General features: G+C 36.2%; 1 pseudogene; it reads right to left on the reverse strand.

The window, feature by feature from the left end:
• The window catches only part of LOC122800259, a 149820-nt pseudogene that overhangs the window by 62685 nt on the left and 69279 nt on the right, over positions 1 to 17856 (reverse strand).

Consider the following 17856-nt stretch of genomic DNA (forward strand, 5'->3'; position numbering starts at 1 on the left):
TGTTCAATTACATGTCTGTGCCTTTTCCTAAGATTCTGATGATGTTTGGAATCCCAAAAATCCATAAGAGCCTCACCAATCCACCAATGAGACCTTTAATCGATGCCCATAACTCCATCACATACCCTTGTGCCAAGGTAGTAGATTATATACTACAGAAATATCTACATCATGAACAACAAATATGCAAAGACTCTTGGACATTCTTAGAAAAAATTAACAAGCTTACTTTCAACACTTACCAGAACTTTATAACAATAGACATTAAAGACTTATACACTTCTATTCCACACCAGGAAGGAACAGAATGGGTTAACTTGATGTTAGGAGAGAGAGGGGCAATACCTTTGGAATTATACTTAGTCAACATTTTACTGGACATTATTCTCACTAACAACTACTTTTCATTTGATAAAGAATTCTACCTCCAAAAAATTGGAATAGCCATAGGGTCACCCTGTGGAGCCAGCCTGGCCAACTTTGTGATAGCATATTGGGAGAGGGACAACATCTTCCAGGTTCCAGCTATTATGCAAAGAATAGTATTTTACACTCGTTACTTGGATGATATTTTTATTTTATTCCTTGGGAACCGGACACAAGCCACTGAACTAGTTAATTACCTCAACTCATCTTCTGACTTCTTGCAGTTTACTTTTAACTTTTATCTAACTGTCTAGATATTATTCTTGAAAGAGGCAGGATCTTGAATAAGTATTTAGCCAAAATTCATAGAAAAAAGACCTATTCTAACTCATTCTTGCATTTCTCCAGCTGTCATCCTCGTCACCAAAAAAGATCAGTGGTGAAGGAACAGCTGGTAAGAGCAGCAAGAATTGTCTCATTAGATGATGCTTTTAACATAGAATGCCAGTAGTTGAGCAATTTATTTCTTCAAAGAGTCTACCCTAGAGAGTTAATAGAGTCCCTAGTTGAAAAAGTCAAACACCAGAGATCTGTAGGCATCTATGTTCCTTTTCTAGCTGCAAAAGACATGCATAATGAATTTAGTGACAATACAGTCAACCATTCACCAACTACAGTAGACTTGCAATTAAGTTCATTAGATAATAAAGAAGTTGTTGTTGTTGTTGTGTTTTTTGGCTTTTTCCCGGTTAGGGGTCGCCACAGCAGAACTCCGGTCCGCTAATGATTGGTAGTTGATTTTTACGTGCTGAGTTACCAGCCCTGACGCACAACCTGCAATGAAGGTACGCCCATTCATGCACGTCTCCACGCAGAAGATGCTCTAGCTGAGAATCGAACCAGACAGCATCTTACTGTGAGGCGACAACGCTACCGCAGCACCACCACACTACCTTTATCACCACTTTTAATTTTAGCAGCATTATGGTCTCAAACATTTTACACAATAATTGGAACCTTTTACATTCTGACATGTCTATTATGGACAAAGTGAGTATCAAACCAAAAATAACATACAGGAGAGGCAGTAACTTGAAAAATGCATTAGAGACTAGAAAGGACAGAACACACAATTTCCCAGGGATGTCCAAATGTAACATGTGTAAATACTGCAAGCACATTAACACAGGTAACACATTTGAAGTAAGGAACAAATATTACTTTTTAAAGAAAAAATTAAATTGTAACTCGAAACTAATAGTTTACCTAGCTAAGTGTGTAACATGTGCTGCTATATAGGAAAGATGGACCATAGACTCTGAGATCATATATATGAACACCTTTATGCAATTGACCATCAAAAGATTGAGAACGCCTTAGCCAAGCACACTGTAGTATTTCCTGGTCACACTTTTAAGTTCACTGTTATAGATCAAACTCCAGTAGATGATAGAGGAGGACCATCATCTTTGAAATTAGAAGAACTAGAATTATACTGGCAACTGTAATTGAATGCCTATAGCTTTCCAGGCATTAATGACATGTGTGTCATTGCTTGTTTATTAAAATTAAAGAGTTTATGTAGGTAACATGAATTTTATGAACATATCTGAAATACTTTAATGTATGGAATTTTTGGCATGCACTGTATATGTTAATTTGTTTACCTTTTATTTCTTATTAATAGACTAGGTATTTTATTTTAAATTAATGTTATATTTATGCACTGTAACCTTAAACAGCAGAGGGATGTAGTACTGGTAGCTTAGTACTTGTAAACACTCTCATTTGACCTGGATTATTGGTTGTTTTAAAACATGGAACTTAATAGATTTTATAAAGGAAGTGTTTTACCATTTCATTTTATTTGAAGAAGTCTCTCCACAGAGTCAAATGAAAAGTGCTTCATTAAATTTGTTTTTTTTTTTTTTTGCTCAAAGCAGTCCTCCGATTTTGCTTTTTTTATATCAGTTTTTTTTATTTTTTCATCTTTTGTGATATTCAGTGAACCCTTTAAGTTTACATAAACTTGCCCTGAGATCAAAGAAAATGAATAAACTAAGTCATACAAGAAATTATAACACATATAAATAATAAAAAAGAAAGAAGAACAGATATTAGGATAAAGGTATTCTTTAGGGCTTTAAAATATTTTATGAAAATATAAATAATAATTCAAATAAAGAGAATGATGATATAGTTGAAACTTTTCTAAGGGAAAATATAAATAATAAAATAACAAGTGAAGAAATGAAAGAAATGATAGACCATTCACTTTAACAGAAATAAAGGATCAAATTAAAAAGTAAAACATAAATAAATAATAAGACATCAGGCTTAGATGGTCTTATACCAGAACTATATAAAATACTACTGGATGATGCAGTTAAAATATTAGATAAAGTTTATAGAGAAAAAAATTCTGAAGTCCTCCCATCACAGAAATGTTCCCTGATATCACCTATTTTAAAACAAGATAAGGATTATGTCTATTTAGCTAACAGAATTAATCTACTTATACCTAAACTAATTAATGATCACACTGGGTTTATTTTAAATAGCCAAGTACACGATAATATAATCAGAATACATGCATTAATAGACTATACAAATAAAAATAAAAAAAATATTTTCTCTCATTAGTCTCAATTTAGAAAAGGCTTTTGACTCAGTTAATTGGTCGCACCTGTTTAAAACACTTAAAGTGCATAATTTCTCACCCAAGCTAATGGCATTAATTTCCAAGTTAAAGGCAATAAACAAGGCTGTTCATTATCACCTTTACTTTTTACATTAGCTATAGAACCTTTTGCTTATAGTATTAGATCCAATAACAGTATTAAAGGTATTAAAATAAAAGATTTCAGACTAAAGATTCAACTCTTTGCTGATGATATTTTACAAACAATAGAAAGTACACAGAATTCATTAGAACACATAATTAGTTCTGTGAGTCAGTTTGAAGAAATCTTGAACTTATGATTTAATCATAATAAAACAAGTACATTATTAATTAATAAAAAATGTAAAAAAGCATACAAAATATCTTAACATCAATTGGAATAGCAATCAAATGATATACCTTAAAGAAATGATGCAAACACACTTTCAACAGGTTGTTGATAAAGTTTAGTCACAAATTAGAATAAATTCTTCTTTAACATGTAAGAAAGATTTGTGCATATTAAGATGGTAATTTTCCCTAAAATATTGTTTGTCTTACAATCTTTAGTACTATCTCTACAAAAAAAAAAATTATAAAGAAGATAAATAATATCCTACTTAAAATTTTCGGCATTCTAATAAACCAAGATTTTCCTTTGATTGTCACAGAAAAGGTTGGGATAAAGGTGGAATAGGATTTCCTGATATTCAGTCGTATGCTATTTCAACAATTGTAAAAGTTATAGTATTGTGGATAAATTCATCTTACAATTCAAAATGGAAACAATTATATCAAGAAGTATTATTAGTAAATAATAAATATATCACAACCAGTCATAAACAAATAGCACCTAATAGTTTTATCTGGTTATTAAAAAATTTGCACATAAATGGAATTACACCCTTTTTACAAAATGCCTATTTAAATAACATCATTTCAACTTTACAAAAGTTCACATATTCTAACCATTGTATTAAAGACTTAATAGTTTCTATATTTCCAACTGCAGATAGAAATGACTGCTTAAAAACTCATAACTTCAACAAAATGTTGGTATTGAAACAAAAAGTAACTTAATTTATTGGCATCAATTGTTAAATGGTACTGATATATATATATATATATATATATATATATATATATATATATATATATATATATATATATATATAAAAATGTTGAAAATGCTGAAAAGTTAAGGTCCAAATTCAATCAAGATTCTGAGACTTGGTTAATTTTACAAATATTTAGAGAGTTTTTGATACATTAATAAGGGATTTTAGCCTAGGTAAGAAATTGTTCCCCAAATTATTGGAAATCTTAATAAATATCAATAATAATGCAATGAAAAATAAATCATATTTGTCACTGATTTATGAAATTCTTAAGATAGATTTCGGATATTTAGACAATTCCTATTGGAACTATTCCTCAAAAATTAATAATGAAAACTTCTCTGAAGAATACAAGAAAGTAATATGAAAATCTATAGATAAAACTACATTTTCATTTTATTGGAAAATTTTCAATTGGAAATTCTTACATGAAGCTTTTTTCACTCCTAACGAAATTACAATTATGTATAAAGCAAACAGAATTAACTGCTGGAGATGTGATTCTGAAATAATACCTGACTGGACGCAGATGGTGAATGAATGTGAAGTCATATCCTCTTTCTGGAAAGAAACCAATAACTTCATTTAAGCTCTACAATCAGATAGATGTAATATTCCTAAATCTACAGTTTTAATAGGTTCATAGGTTAGTACTAGGCTAACTGCCCTTGCGAGCCATTTTAAGCTTAGCCCAATTATCCCTTGTGAGACTCAAACCCTGTACCTTGTGTTTTTAAGGCAAACACCTTAACCATTAGGCCACCCTCCCAACCCCATGCTCTGATTCCTGAGAAAATTCCAAAAACCCAAGTGCCTCTTCTTTGGTCTATTCTTGCTATAGACAGAAAAGCAATTACTAAATACTGGAAAAGTAAAGTTACCCCCTCTAGTAAACAAAATAACAATAGCAGTCAGTAGATATGGCAACACCTGAATAATCACGATCATAAAAGTATAAGAACGTTTTATTATATACGGTATATGGTAAGCACTTTCACTAAATAACTTCATCAGACCATGTAACAAACTGTTGCAAAGCATTTAAAAACTTGAAAGGACCAATCAAAAGATTCTTTCAAAAAATGACATCACATCCCAGTAAAATGCTACATTGTAGCAAAGTGCCCCTAGTGGATACAATTAATAATGACTTGGAAACTCACCAAGTCCATATATGTAACAAGCTGAAATAATGAATCTAAAATTAATGTTCAACTAGAATGAATAATTGCTTTTTAATTAGAAAACATTCATCACAACAGGGCTAATACACATCACAAAAAGCTTAGAAACATCAACAGCTTATAAATCAATCCCATAAAGTTCAATATATGAAAAACACATATAAAAGAATCATGTATACATAATGCAATGTGAATCATTAGAAAAACATTCATGACAGATGCACATATAAGTAGATTCCTCAGTATACGGCCGTTATATGTAAACATCTGCACAAAAAGGCCATACCAAAGGCTTTGATATATGAGGTGTAGACTAAACATATGACTAGTAATTTAAATTCATAAGTTAGCAAATGCTCTTCCATGCTTGTATTTAAAAACACAATCTAAATGAGCAGGATGGAACAAAATCACTCTTTAAACAAATAGAATATACTAATTATAAAGAGCTGCTAGTCAGAGCAAATATATATGTCTTTAATGCATATCAGGTTATAATACATTATAGATTACCCATTAGGTATGGGGCAACATTTTACATATTGGTGGTATTACTCTAGATAGCTGCTTGAATTTGAATATTTTTAGGTGAATGTCTTGTGTGGCATTCTACCCTACTGGTATCCTCTCTGTACTACATTAACCAGATATTCATATTATTTTACCTTCAGTGGTTTATATACCTTCAATAGTCTTGTAGTCCTTTTTAATAGATGTATTTATTTTATACATCTGTTGATGGTATTCAACTTATTAAAGAAGAATATTGTATTACTATGTTAGATCCCCCATATGTGTTACCTGACAGACTGCAATGTTACAGACTTTTTGCCCATCTATTTTACATCTTTAGAATAGTAAGCACACTCCTTATGTTGCAGTTATATTTGTATTATTCAATCATCATATTTTTGATTGGTATATACATACATTTTAGGATTCAATACTAATAAGATCTGAGATTAAAAGAGACTATCCTCTAGTATATTGTTATGTCCTTCGATAATATTGTAGGAGATGCTAATGGTGCTCCCGTTTATAGCTTTGCATATGTATCTATTCATTATATGCTCTTTCAGGGAGATCTAATGACTGTATTAGCCTAACCTCATGTATCAGCAGCTGTTAATGCAATTGCAATCAGAATAAGAGGGATAACTGCTTCTTGAATTTGACTGGTTTGCGATGAACGTGTTGTACTTTTTTTTGCTGTGGGTTTTTTTAGATCATAGTGTGCGTCATGGAAAACCATCACTCAGTATTGATTGAGCCTTAAGTATGAGAGCCCCACTGTTATACTCATGGTTAGTTGTCATGCTGGTTACCCATTGGGTATAGGGGCCGGAATTTTGCATAGTGGTGATACTGATCTTTAAACATAAATTATATTAGAGGAGCATGATGGGTAATAAATCTTTTATTGCAGCTCGGCTTGCACTTTATCAAGTTTACTTATTTGATAATTCGTTGATGTATATCCCATTTTAGGATTGGTTTTAGTAGATGCAAATTTGCATCTGCGTAAGTTTAAGGAGGGCTGAATACCCCCTAAAATATAGGTGCTGTGCATCTTTGTGAAAGTTTTTGTATTCTTTATTTGTTGTCAGTGGCATCATGGACTTGGTATCCATCGGCCACTTAATATGCTTATACTAGATGGTTAGAAACACCTATATTAATAGTATATCACTATATTTTTCTTTTGACATGCACACATAATACGGTGCATAATAGCAGTATGAGCTGTGTTCAGGAGTAAGGAACCATGATACACACTGCATATTTAATTTGGAGATTTTATACTTCCTATTGCTATTTGTGGAGTGACTGTGAATGTTAAGGTTCATCTTTGTTACTTTTTACATAGTCACGCTATGATGACTTTTTTAGTGAGTAGTGTCCCTTTCTAAAATAACATTGTTTGTGTCTTTCAGCTTTTCCCAGTTAGGGGTCGCCACAGCGGAACTCCGGTCTGCTAATGATTGGCAGTTGATTTTTACGTACCGGCTTGCCAGGCCTGACGTACAACTTTCAATGAAGGTACGCCCAGTCACGCATGACTCCACACAGAAGACGCTCTAGCTGAGAATAGAACTGGACAGCGTCTTACTGTGAGGTGACTTTCTAAAAGAACATAGTCAGCATAAATGTGTTTATAAATACCAGCTAAGACAAACTTGTTTCTGTGCATTCATTACTCAAACCGCTGAATCACTTACAAATGCCTTCTACCAGCACCTGCAGGGCTGCATGGATCAGGCAATCCCAAGCAAAACAAAGACTCTTTGTACCAAAGGCAAGCATCCAGTCTGGTGGACCCCAGCCATAAACAAACTCTACAACAAAAGGAGAAAGCTACTACAAGATAGAGCAAAATCCTTAAAAGGTAAGACACCGCTGATCACTATAAGTAAAAATCTAAGAGCTCTCATAAAATCATCCAAAGCTAATTTTGAGAAAAATAGCTAAGGACTCTAAAGACAACCATAAGGCATTCTTTAGCTATGTCAGAAACCTAGGAGGAAACTCCCAGATATGCTCAGAATTAGTTCAAAATGATGTGAAGATTACTGATCCTACAGACATTGCCAACATACTGGCTGAAAGGTTCAGTGCAAACTTCTCCCCCCCCCCTAAAGGAGAGATATCTATACCAAATGATTGTAGCCCCCCAAACATCTCTAACGCCCAGGTGAGAATTGCTCTCTCCAAGGCAAAGAACACAGCATCCATGGGACCTGATGGTGTCCCCGGCTGTGTGCTCCATGAACTCAACGAGGAATTAAACCCACAGTTAGGACAGCTGTTTAATCTTAGTCTCATCTCTGGATACGTACCCAGGGAGTGGCACACAGCGACTGTGGTCCCACTCCACAAAGACGGTGCCTCCACCGACCCTGGAAATTAACGTCCCATTAGCTTGACAAGCCTTATCTGCAAAGCCATGGAGAGGATCATAATGGATCTCATAAATAAAGACATAGGGAACTTGCAGACTTTGGATCCAACCCAGTTTGGCTTTGTCAAAGGCAGATCATGCCTTCTAAACTTGGTTGACTTTTTCGAAACAGTCACCAAGGCCATTGACGAGGGAAAGGCAGTCCATACAGCCTACCTAGACCTGGCGAAGGCTTTTGATACAATACCTCACTCGGGTATCATTGAAAAACTCATCAACTTAAATGTAAACCCATACATTACAAGATGGGTTGCAAACTGGCTGAGTGACAGAACCCACAGGGTCAGAGTTGCTGGCGCCATGTCAGACTCAAAGCCTGTCACAAGTGGTGTCCCACAGGGCTCAGTCCTGGGCCCACTCTTGTTTGGCATCTACTTTTCTGAAGTACAAGCAAACACAGGAGGGTTATGAGTGACAAAGTTTGCAGATGACTGCAAACTGGGCGCCGTAGTTGAAAACACATCCGACACAGATATCCTTCAGAAGGGTCTCACAGAAACGGATAACTGGTGCCAGAGCCATGGCCTAAAGTTAAATGCCAAGAAATGCATAGTCATACCCTTCGGGAAAAATAAGGTTACCCCTAGCTACCATATAGGTGGCAATCCCTGAACACAGAAGAAGTTATTAGGGACCTGGGAACCCAGGTTGACAGTAGCCTTTCATTCGACACTCATATTGCTAAAGTAGTTAGGAAGACCTTCTACATTGCCCACCTTATCATGAAGGGATTCACATCTAGATCAAGGGAAGTCATAGTCTCCCTATACTCATCACTCATCAGACCAATGATCGAGTACAATGCCCCATTCGGAATGTATCTGACCCGACACTTGCAGCAGCTGGAGAGGCCACAAAGTTCCTCACCAAAAGGATAAAGGGTCTCAAAAATCTGTCTTATGCTGCCCGACTGAAAGAACTCCAGTTATATTCAGTTGCTTACCGCTTGCTCAGAGGTGACCTATGCCTGACATACAAGGCCATGTCAAACCCAGATTTGATGAACATGCTTCATCTCAAAAATCTAGATCCCTCAGAGCCACAAGGGCGGAGACTTAAACCTTGACACGGTTATTAATAGGACGTGCTGGAGGGATAGATTCATCACCCAAAGACTCCCTATGCTGTGGAACAAAATCCCGGTTTATGTGAGGCAGAGCACCTCACTGGCCTTGTTCAAGAGGAATCTTGACCAATGGATGGGAGATCGCAGATACACCCCAGGGGTTACCTCAGTGTCACTGCTCGACAGAGGCACAGCAAAATAATGGGCATAGTTTCTCCAAACTAAAGGGGTGGCGTAAGCCACAAAACTATGGGCTAGGCTTATAAATGCCCTCGGGCAGATAGCCTAGTATGAACCTATGAACCTATATAGGATGCACAGCATATTTGTTGTTGAATTCAATTGACTTGTTATATATGACGTATAAAGACATGTATTTGCTCTGACTAGCAGCTCTTTATAATTAGTATATTTTATTTGTTTAGAGAGTGATTTTGTTCCATCTTGCTCATTTAGATTGTGTTTTTAAATACAAGCATGGAAGACCATTTATTAACTTATGAATTTAAATTACTAGTTATATGTTTATCTATACCTCATATATCAAAGCCTTTGGTATGGCTTTTCTGTGCAGATGTTTACATATGTTATAACGTCCATATACTGAGCAATCTACTTATATTTGCATCGGTTGTGAATGTTTTTTCTAATAATTCACCTTACATTATGTATACATGATTCTTTTATATGTGTTTTTCATATATAGGTTTATAGGTTGATACTAGGCTATCGGCCCTAGGGCCTATACAAGCCTAGCCATAACAATTCCCTGGCTATTTCTTCCCACACTATTTACTTCCCTGGACTCATGTCTATTCAACTTTATGAAATTGATTTATAAGCTGTTGATGTTTTTAAGCTTTTTATGATATGATGTGTATTAGCCCTGTTGTGATGAATATTTTCTAACTGAAAAGCAATTATTAATTCTAGTTGAACATTAATTTTAGATTAATTGTTTCATCTTGTTACGTATATGGACTTGGTGTTTTTCCAAGTCATTATTAATTGTATCCACTAGGGGCACTTTGCTACAATGTAGCGTTTTACTGGGATGTGATGTCATTTTTTTGAAAGAATCTTTTGATTGGTCCTTTCAAGTTTTTAAACGCTTTGCAACAGTTTGTTACATGGTCTGATGAAGCTATTTAGTGAAAGCGCTTACCGTATACCGTATATAATAAAACGTTTTTATGCTTTTATGATCGTGATTATTTTAAGTGTTGCCATATCTACCGACTGCTATTGTTATTTTGTTTATTGGGATAAATCTTTATTTTCTCAGCAGTCACACAATATTCCTCCTTGGCAGTGTAATATTAGTATTTTTTGTTACGTTACCCTCTCTCGTGTTTAATTTATTAGTATGGCAAAAATTATTTGCATACTATAAAGATGACAACTTCTAATATTACACATCCATATAAATCTTGGCTTAAATTTAAAGACATGCTTGAAAAACATTAATTGTTGCTGATAGGTAAATATTTGATATATTGATAAGCTGTGGACCTATGTACATAGTTTTTTTTATAATTGCTTTATTTATTTTTTATAAACCAAAAAGAAATTGCAAAATGGTTAATAAACTACTAGTGTAAAACATTATATTTCTTTATGGACAGCATGCTGTTTGCACCTCCTTCTGAGTTGTTAAAATTGCATCACCATCATTTTCTAAATGCTTGAATGTGAGGAGGAGACAAGTGCAGCCTTTGTAAGTAAGCGACCGTGAGAAGAACTCCAAAGGTATTCTGTCCAAAATCACATAGATTTAAATTAAGGTTGCTATAGGATACAAGAAGCAAGATCTGATGCTCTAGGCCATCCAGGTTTAATGCAAAAAGTGAAACAAATTCTCAAAGAAAACAAAAACATGAAAAAAGCAGGCAAGTGTAATGTACAGAATATGCACATTTTACTTTTAGAGTTAATTTTTACCCTCAAAAATAAGGCAGCAGAACATCAGGATTCAAAATCCTAATGTCACATATGTCCAGTCCCTCTACGTCCAGCTCACCCTTACAGCCAAGTACTGGCAGTCAAATAAGAGACACACATGACCAGATCCACATTTCCGCAGGAACACCATTTTCTTTCTATTTCTTCTACACATGTTTTTTTCAGTGTTTCAGTTTAAGCATGCAGTGTTCAAGCAGCAATTGCATTGCTATCCACGATGCTTCAGAGTGTTGTCTGTAGAATGCTCAGGAGGAGGATTCTGGATATGTGCAGGAAGTTGCACAGGAATTCTGGTCTGAAACACTAATGTAATGCTATGCAGTTATTCTCAATCTCTTTCTCTCACTCTCTGTCTGTCTTTCTCTCGGAAAATGGAACTCATTCACATGCCTGCTCATATCTTTTTGTAATGTATAGTAAGCACTTTTATATCAGCTGTACTCATATTTAAACAGAAAATACTGAACATATTAACATCAATTGTACTAAGTACATAAACCTTAGGGCATGAATATAATTTAAACAAAGCATATCAGACATTAGTAGAGATACCTTAACCTGAATATAATTGATAACATAAAAAGGATACTACAATGCCCAGCGCTCCATCAGAAACTCACGAAGCTCTGGCATCTTTTTGATAGGTCATCCAACCACACTGGGGGCCTGAAAAATAAAATTTAATTAGCAAGTTTCTGTATGCAGAGTATAAGCAAAATATCATGACAAATGTCTTTATTACAAAGCAAATAGTGATATTATATGTCATTTCTTGAATTTCCAGTTCTACTTCACTCACTCACTCACCTTATATTTCCTATGTAATACAGTTAATATGCAATGATGACTCTCTATAAACAGTTATAGATAAAAATAGTGCTGCCCATTACTATCATATAGAAAGCAAACATAAAACAGAAAAGAAGGTAGGTTAAGGCATCCTTTTATTACATATAATAGTAATTCTCTAAAGCTTGCAAGATAAAAACACATATGCATTATGGCATTATTCTCGCTACAATATTGTTTTGAACATTCAGTTCAATAATAAGCATCAGTATGAAAAATCTCTATTTCATATATCAAAAGATAAAACACTTAGTGTTTGTTGCTTTTACCTTTGGGGATTTTTAACAATTATTGAAGCTGATTTTGGTACATTAATGATTACAGCTTCATTTAACATTATATAAGGGGAGGAATGGTTTTATACATTAGCAAACAGCTCTGATCTCTGTTTTTGTGGATAATATCTTGACACCCTGCAAAAAGTAGACAGCACCATCAAGACTGTTTCAGACTTAAAATGATGGGTTCCTGGAATAAATGAGAACCCCCCCCCGCAGAACTGTTTTCTAAAAATAAGCATATAGGAAATATGTCATAAGTAATGATGCCTTTAAATGTGTAATACTTACATTCACTTGTAGTATTTTAAGATATATCTAGGGGAAAAGAAATGGGAATTGACTATGACAAATAAAAGCAATAGAGTCATGAAAAACATCTGGATTAGTTTTCTTTTGTAATTCTTTGCATCCCCCCTCCCGCCTGGTAAATATCATCCATTGGATTGGCTCATTCATAACTCTGTAAGGAGAAAATAATCATGGGAGGCTGGCATAAAGGCAGTCAGCAAGAATTTTCATATTTTATCCTTAATCCCATCCATATTAGCTAACATGCACATTTGCAGAAGTGAGAGCCTACAACATGTTCTGCTGTAATCCTGCATATTCCTGTACAGACTCCATGAAAGCAACTACACAGACACAGCCTTGTAGACTTAAATGGATACCCCTAGCTAATGCCCTATATGTCATGTACCTCTGTAAGTAGTAGGTGCCAACAAAGTAGCAGGTTGGACCACCTCTTTCCTCCATGATGTGTGAATCCTTATCAACCACTCACTCTACCTTCTCTTCTCCCAGCTATTCCAGAACCCAAGCTACTAATTTATCTTAATATTTTGGATATAACCAGGGCTTCATCCCTGTATGCCACAGAGCCAGACATTCTGGAAGACTTGTTTGACAGAGAAAGTAGTGGATGGTAAACACTGTGTCATGAACAGCTGAGATTTACAAGTTCATGGATTCTAAGGTCATCAGAAAGTTGGGTGTTCCTGTACTACTGATGAGCTAAAAGAATAACAGCACAGTGTTTGGCACTGGATATATAACTGGGCATTATAATTTTGGTCCAACTGATAAAGATTAATGCAGGCACTTCTCTCTTGTATTATAGGTATCCAGATTCAAGAAATTTTCATGGTCTTTTCTGGTAACCATCCAGCTCCATGAGTTTTTTTTTCTTTGGGATCAATACCTTGCTGTTCTCTTGTCTTGTCCTCTGATTAGTTTGTTTGTAGACTGCTATTTTGGGGTGTATAAGTATACACCAAACTGGCCATGGTAGTTTTATACCTTTTCACTGCAGCAAATAGTAGCAATAATTAGCTTACTAAAATTAGTTTTTTTCTCCTGCCAAGAAACCTCATCTCATACATCTTTTAACATTGAACTTAATGCAGTCTGACTACTTTGTACATTTCTTAAATGTATCTTTAATAATTATGTCTCTTTTACCTCTTGCTTGATTGGATGCTGGACAAAAAACTAGGTCCCTTCACATCCCCAACAATAAGCTCCCACTTCTTTTCTGGACAAAGTTAAAAGGTTTAAAACTTACATGGCATAATTCCATAAAGTAGCTCTTATAGACAAATTACAAACCAATTAAGCCTACAATCAAATATTTCAATACTGGTTTAAGGGCATCAGTGAAAAACACTTATTTAAAAATAACAGAAGTCAATACAAGCTTTCACACTTCCAGTTCTTCATCAGGCCAAAACTGGAATTTGCTGTGTTGATCATGTCTGCCTCCTTAGTAAATTGACTATGTCAGAATCTTGCTGTTACTTTTTCTTTTTTTGTACATGTAAGATGCAACTGAATTTTTGGAATTGCTTAGCAGAGCCACAGAAGTGATCCCAGGGTGAATTTCATATTTCCCATCCAATCATCAAGATTTTTCTTGAAGAGTGCTAATGAGGAGCTTTGTTTGATATAGATAGGCAGTTAGTTCCAGAGTATGGGAAGTCTCTGGGACAGGACTCTATCTCTCCAGCATGTTCTGTTTATTGTAGTGACAAGGTTTAGGTTTCTAGAGCGTGTAACTCAAAGGGATTGGGATTTGTTTAAGTGGAGCATGTCCAACAGCTCTGGATTTGACATAGCTTTGTATGTTAGGCAGAGATCACCTCTGAGTAGGTGATATGCGATGGAGTAAAGCTGGAGTTTTTGAGATGGTCTGCATAGGGCATCTGTTTGAGGCTGGTAATCCTCTTTGTGAGGTATTTCTGCGGCCTTTCCAGTTGTTGTAGATGTCTTGTGAGGTACATACAAAAAGGGGCATTGTACTCTATAATGGGTCTAATGAGTGATGTGTAGAGGGGAACAATGACCTCTTTTTTCCTGGATGAGAAACCTTTTGTGATGAGGTGTGCCACATAGAAGGATTTCCTGACTACTGTGGCAATGTGATTATCAAAGGAGAGACTACTGTCCACCTGTGTCCGAAGGTCTCTTATCACACTTTTGGTGTTAAGTAGACTACCATCTATGTGGTAGCTCAAGGGTACAGAGTTTTCACCAAAGCGGATGACAATGCACTTTTTGGCATTGAGGTTGAGGCCACGGCTGTGACACCAGGCACCTGTCTCTGTGAGGCCCTTTTGTAGGATGTCCACATCTTTAGGAGTTTCAATTATGGCTCCTAGTTTGCAGTCATCTCATTAGCCAAAGATCTTCTGTTTTAGCCTGTACTTCAGAGAAGTAGATACCAAACAGGAGAGGACCCAGGACTGAACCCTGTGGTACTCCACTTGTCACTGGTCTGAAGTCAGATTTGGAGTCTGCTACTTTCACAGTGTGGGTTCTGTCAGTGAGCCAGTTGGCAGCCCATCTTGTGACATAGCGATTTATACCTAGTTCAGTGAGTTTATCTATAATCCAGAGTGGGGGATAGTGTCAAAAGCCTTGGCGAGATCTAGATAGGTTGTGTGAACCATCTTACCCTCATCTATGGCTTTGATGACTGCTTCAAAGAGGTCTATCAGGTTTAGCAGACATGATCTACCTTTTACAAACCCAAACTGGGTGGGATCCAGAGTATGGAGATTGCCAATGTCTTTGTGTATAAGATCCTTGCAGACCAGGCTCATTAGGCTAATGGGGCGGTAGTTCCTGGGGTCTGTGGTGGCTCCCCCTTTGTGGAGTGGGATAACCATTGCTGTGCGCCATTCAGTGGGCACAAAGCCTGAGGTGAGGCTATGATTGAACATGGTGCTTAGGTGGGGTGCCAGTTCATTCTGCAGTTCATGTAGAAAGCAGCCTGGGATGTTGTCAGGTCTTATGGATGCTGTGTTCTTGGCTTTGGAGAGTGTAGTTTTTACCTGTGCTGCCATGATTACAGGAACTTTGCATTCTTCCGGTATAACGGTGGGCCCTTTAGGGGGTGAGAGGGGGGTAAACTTAGCACTAAACCTATCTGCCAGGATGTTCTTGGTGAATTCCCTTACTATTACACACTTCAATGGTTCATTTCATGGGTCTTTAACCCAGTTAAAGAAGAGGTACTTTTGGAGGTACAGGGAGTAATTAGTCCTTGCAATTTACTGTATCTGTTCCCTCCTTCCTCCTCTGTTCTTTCTGTTCAATACGAGTCCTTCACATCCTGCTGACAAGATTTTATGCATGAATATCACATCTCCTTTGTTTCTTCAGATCTCTGGTAAGAAGAACTAAAGAACCTGTAGCGTGTTGTCTTACCTTACACCTCCAAAGGAACTTAGGAGCATAGTAAAAATACTAGGAAAGTGATCACAGGGCCCATAAGATGCCTAGACATATACACCTATATGTAGAAATATCCCAATTTTTTTGCCACCCTTTAGGACTACTTAATAGTGTCCACCTCCCAAATCCATCAGAGCCATAGATGGTAATTCTAGTGTAAAATTATATCTAACCTGCTATCATCAACACCTACTTTAATGGCAGGCAAAACAGTATTTTGCTTGATTTATAGTGATAACTTATTTGACAGACTGTAAATACATTGAGTTAGGAACCTTTTCCATCAGTGGGTCTTGCTTATTTATTGAGGTACATTTATGTCCCTAGTGTAGCTGTTTGTAAAGACACTTTTTTTTACAAAGAAATATAAGTTCAAACAGGATTCAGTCTTTCACGGCCAAAGTGAGATACAGGTCACCTCTGAGCAACCGGTAGGCTACTAAGTATAAGGAAAGTTGTGCTTTTGTATTGGGACTGTTGAAAGTTTTAAGGCCTTTACTTTTTTATTGTTATTGAAGATCATGAGGGCCTTTTCAGCTGGGGTATGTGCTTGTATTTCTATATACCAAAGGGGAAATTATATTCAATGATGGGTCTGTTAAGGGAAGAGTTCAGTGGTAAGATGATTTCTTTGGATCTTGAAGATATTCCTTTTGAAATTAACTAGGCCAGAGAGAAGTATTTCCTGACTATGTTGGAAACAATATGATCAAGTAACAGAGAGCTGACCACATAAGTACCCAGGTCTCTTATTGCACACATCCTTCTGGAGGTTTTTGTTTGGACTAGCAGCAGTTTGTTGCTCTTTTGCTTTATGTCTTCCAGAACTGAACACAGTACTCAAAATGTGGTCTTACCAGAGTCTTGTAAAGTAGAAGCAATACCGCTTATTGTTTTTGGAGTTTATTCCCATGAAAATATTCTCAAGCATTCTGTTTGTTGCTGCCTCTGCTCTCTCATTTTGCTCCTGGTGGTTCAGTCCATGTAAGAGGAATAACCCTCTTGATCTTCCCCCTGCTCTGTTGCTATCAAGCTCTACTACTCCAAATCACACTTCAAAACAGGGCTGAGTTGATTGCAATGAATCTCAACTGCTAGTTACCTGCCCACTTGGCCAGCTTTTTTGATTCCTTCTTTAGACGCCTTGCCTTCTGCTACTGCACTTAACTTTGCTTCATAAGCAAATAAGTCAATCTTATTCTTTCTTCCTTCAGAATTGTTTGAAACAAAGACATTCAAAAGTGCTAGAGACTGACATTGTATTATTGCAGTAACACTCTTTGTACTGTCATTCAGCCACACAAATTCATATTCTCAGCAGTGATTGTACTTCCAACTCCTCCACTTTTCCTATCGACTACCTGAGAGGATCTCTGTCAAGTCTTAGTACTCATTCTGCCCAAGAACTTGTGTTGGTTGATGTCCTGAAAATAGATTGCTGCCATCTAGGAATGCTACAAGACTTCCCCTCAGGGTTATCTACATAGCTGTCTATGACACAGCTATTACAATAGCAGGCTTGCAGTTTCACAAATGTTCCTATCTCCTGCTCTCTCAGCTGCACAAACATTCCCCACTTGTTTTTCTTTCCCAATGCACACATGATCTGACCTCCGATCTATAGAAGATCTCTGTCAGGAGGTCTACCAGCACACTGGCCAGGTACTTGGGGACGTA

This window comes from Protopterus annectens, chromosome 4.part0 (genome assembly GCF_019279795.1).
Source record: "Protopterus annectens isolate FY-2018-M chromosome 4.part0, PAN1.0, whole genome shotgun sequence".
Taxonomy (NCBI): domain Eukaryota; kingdom Metazoa; phylum Chordata; order Ceratodontiformes; family Protopteridae; genus Protopterus; species Protopterus annectens.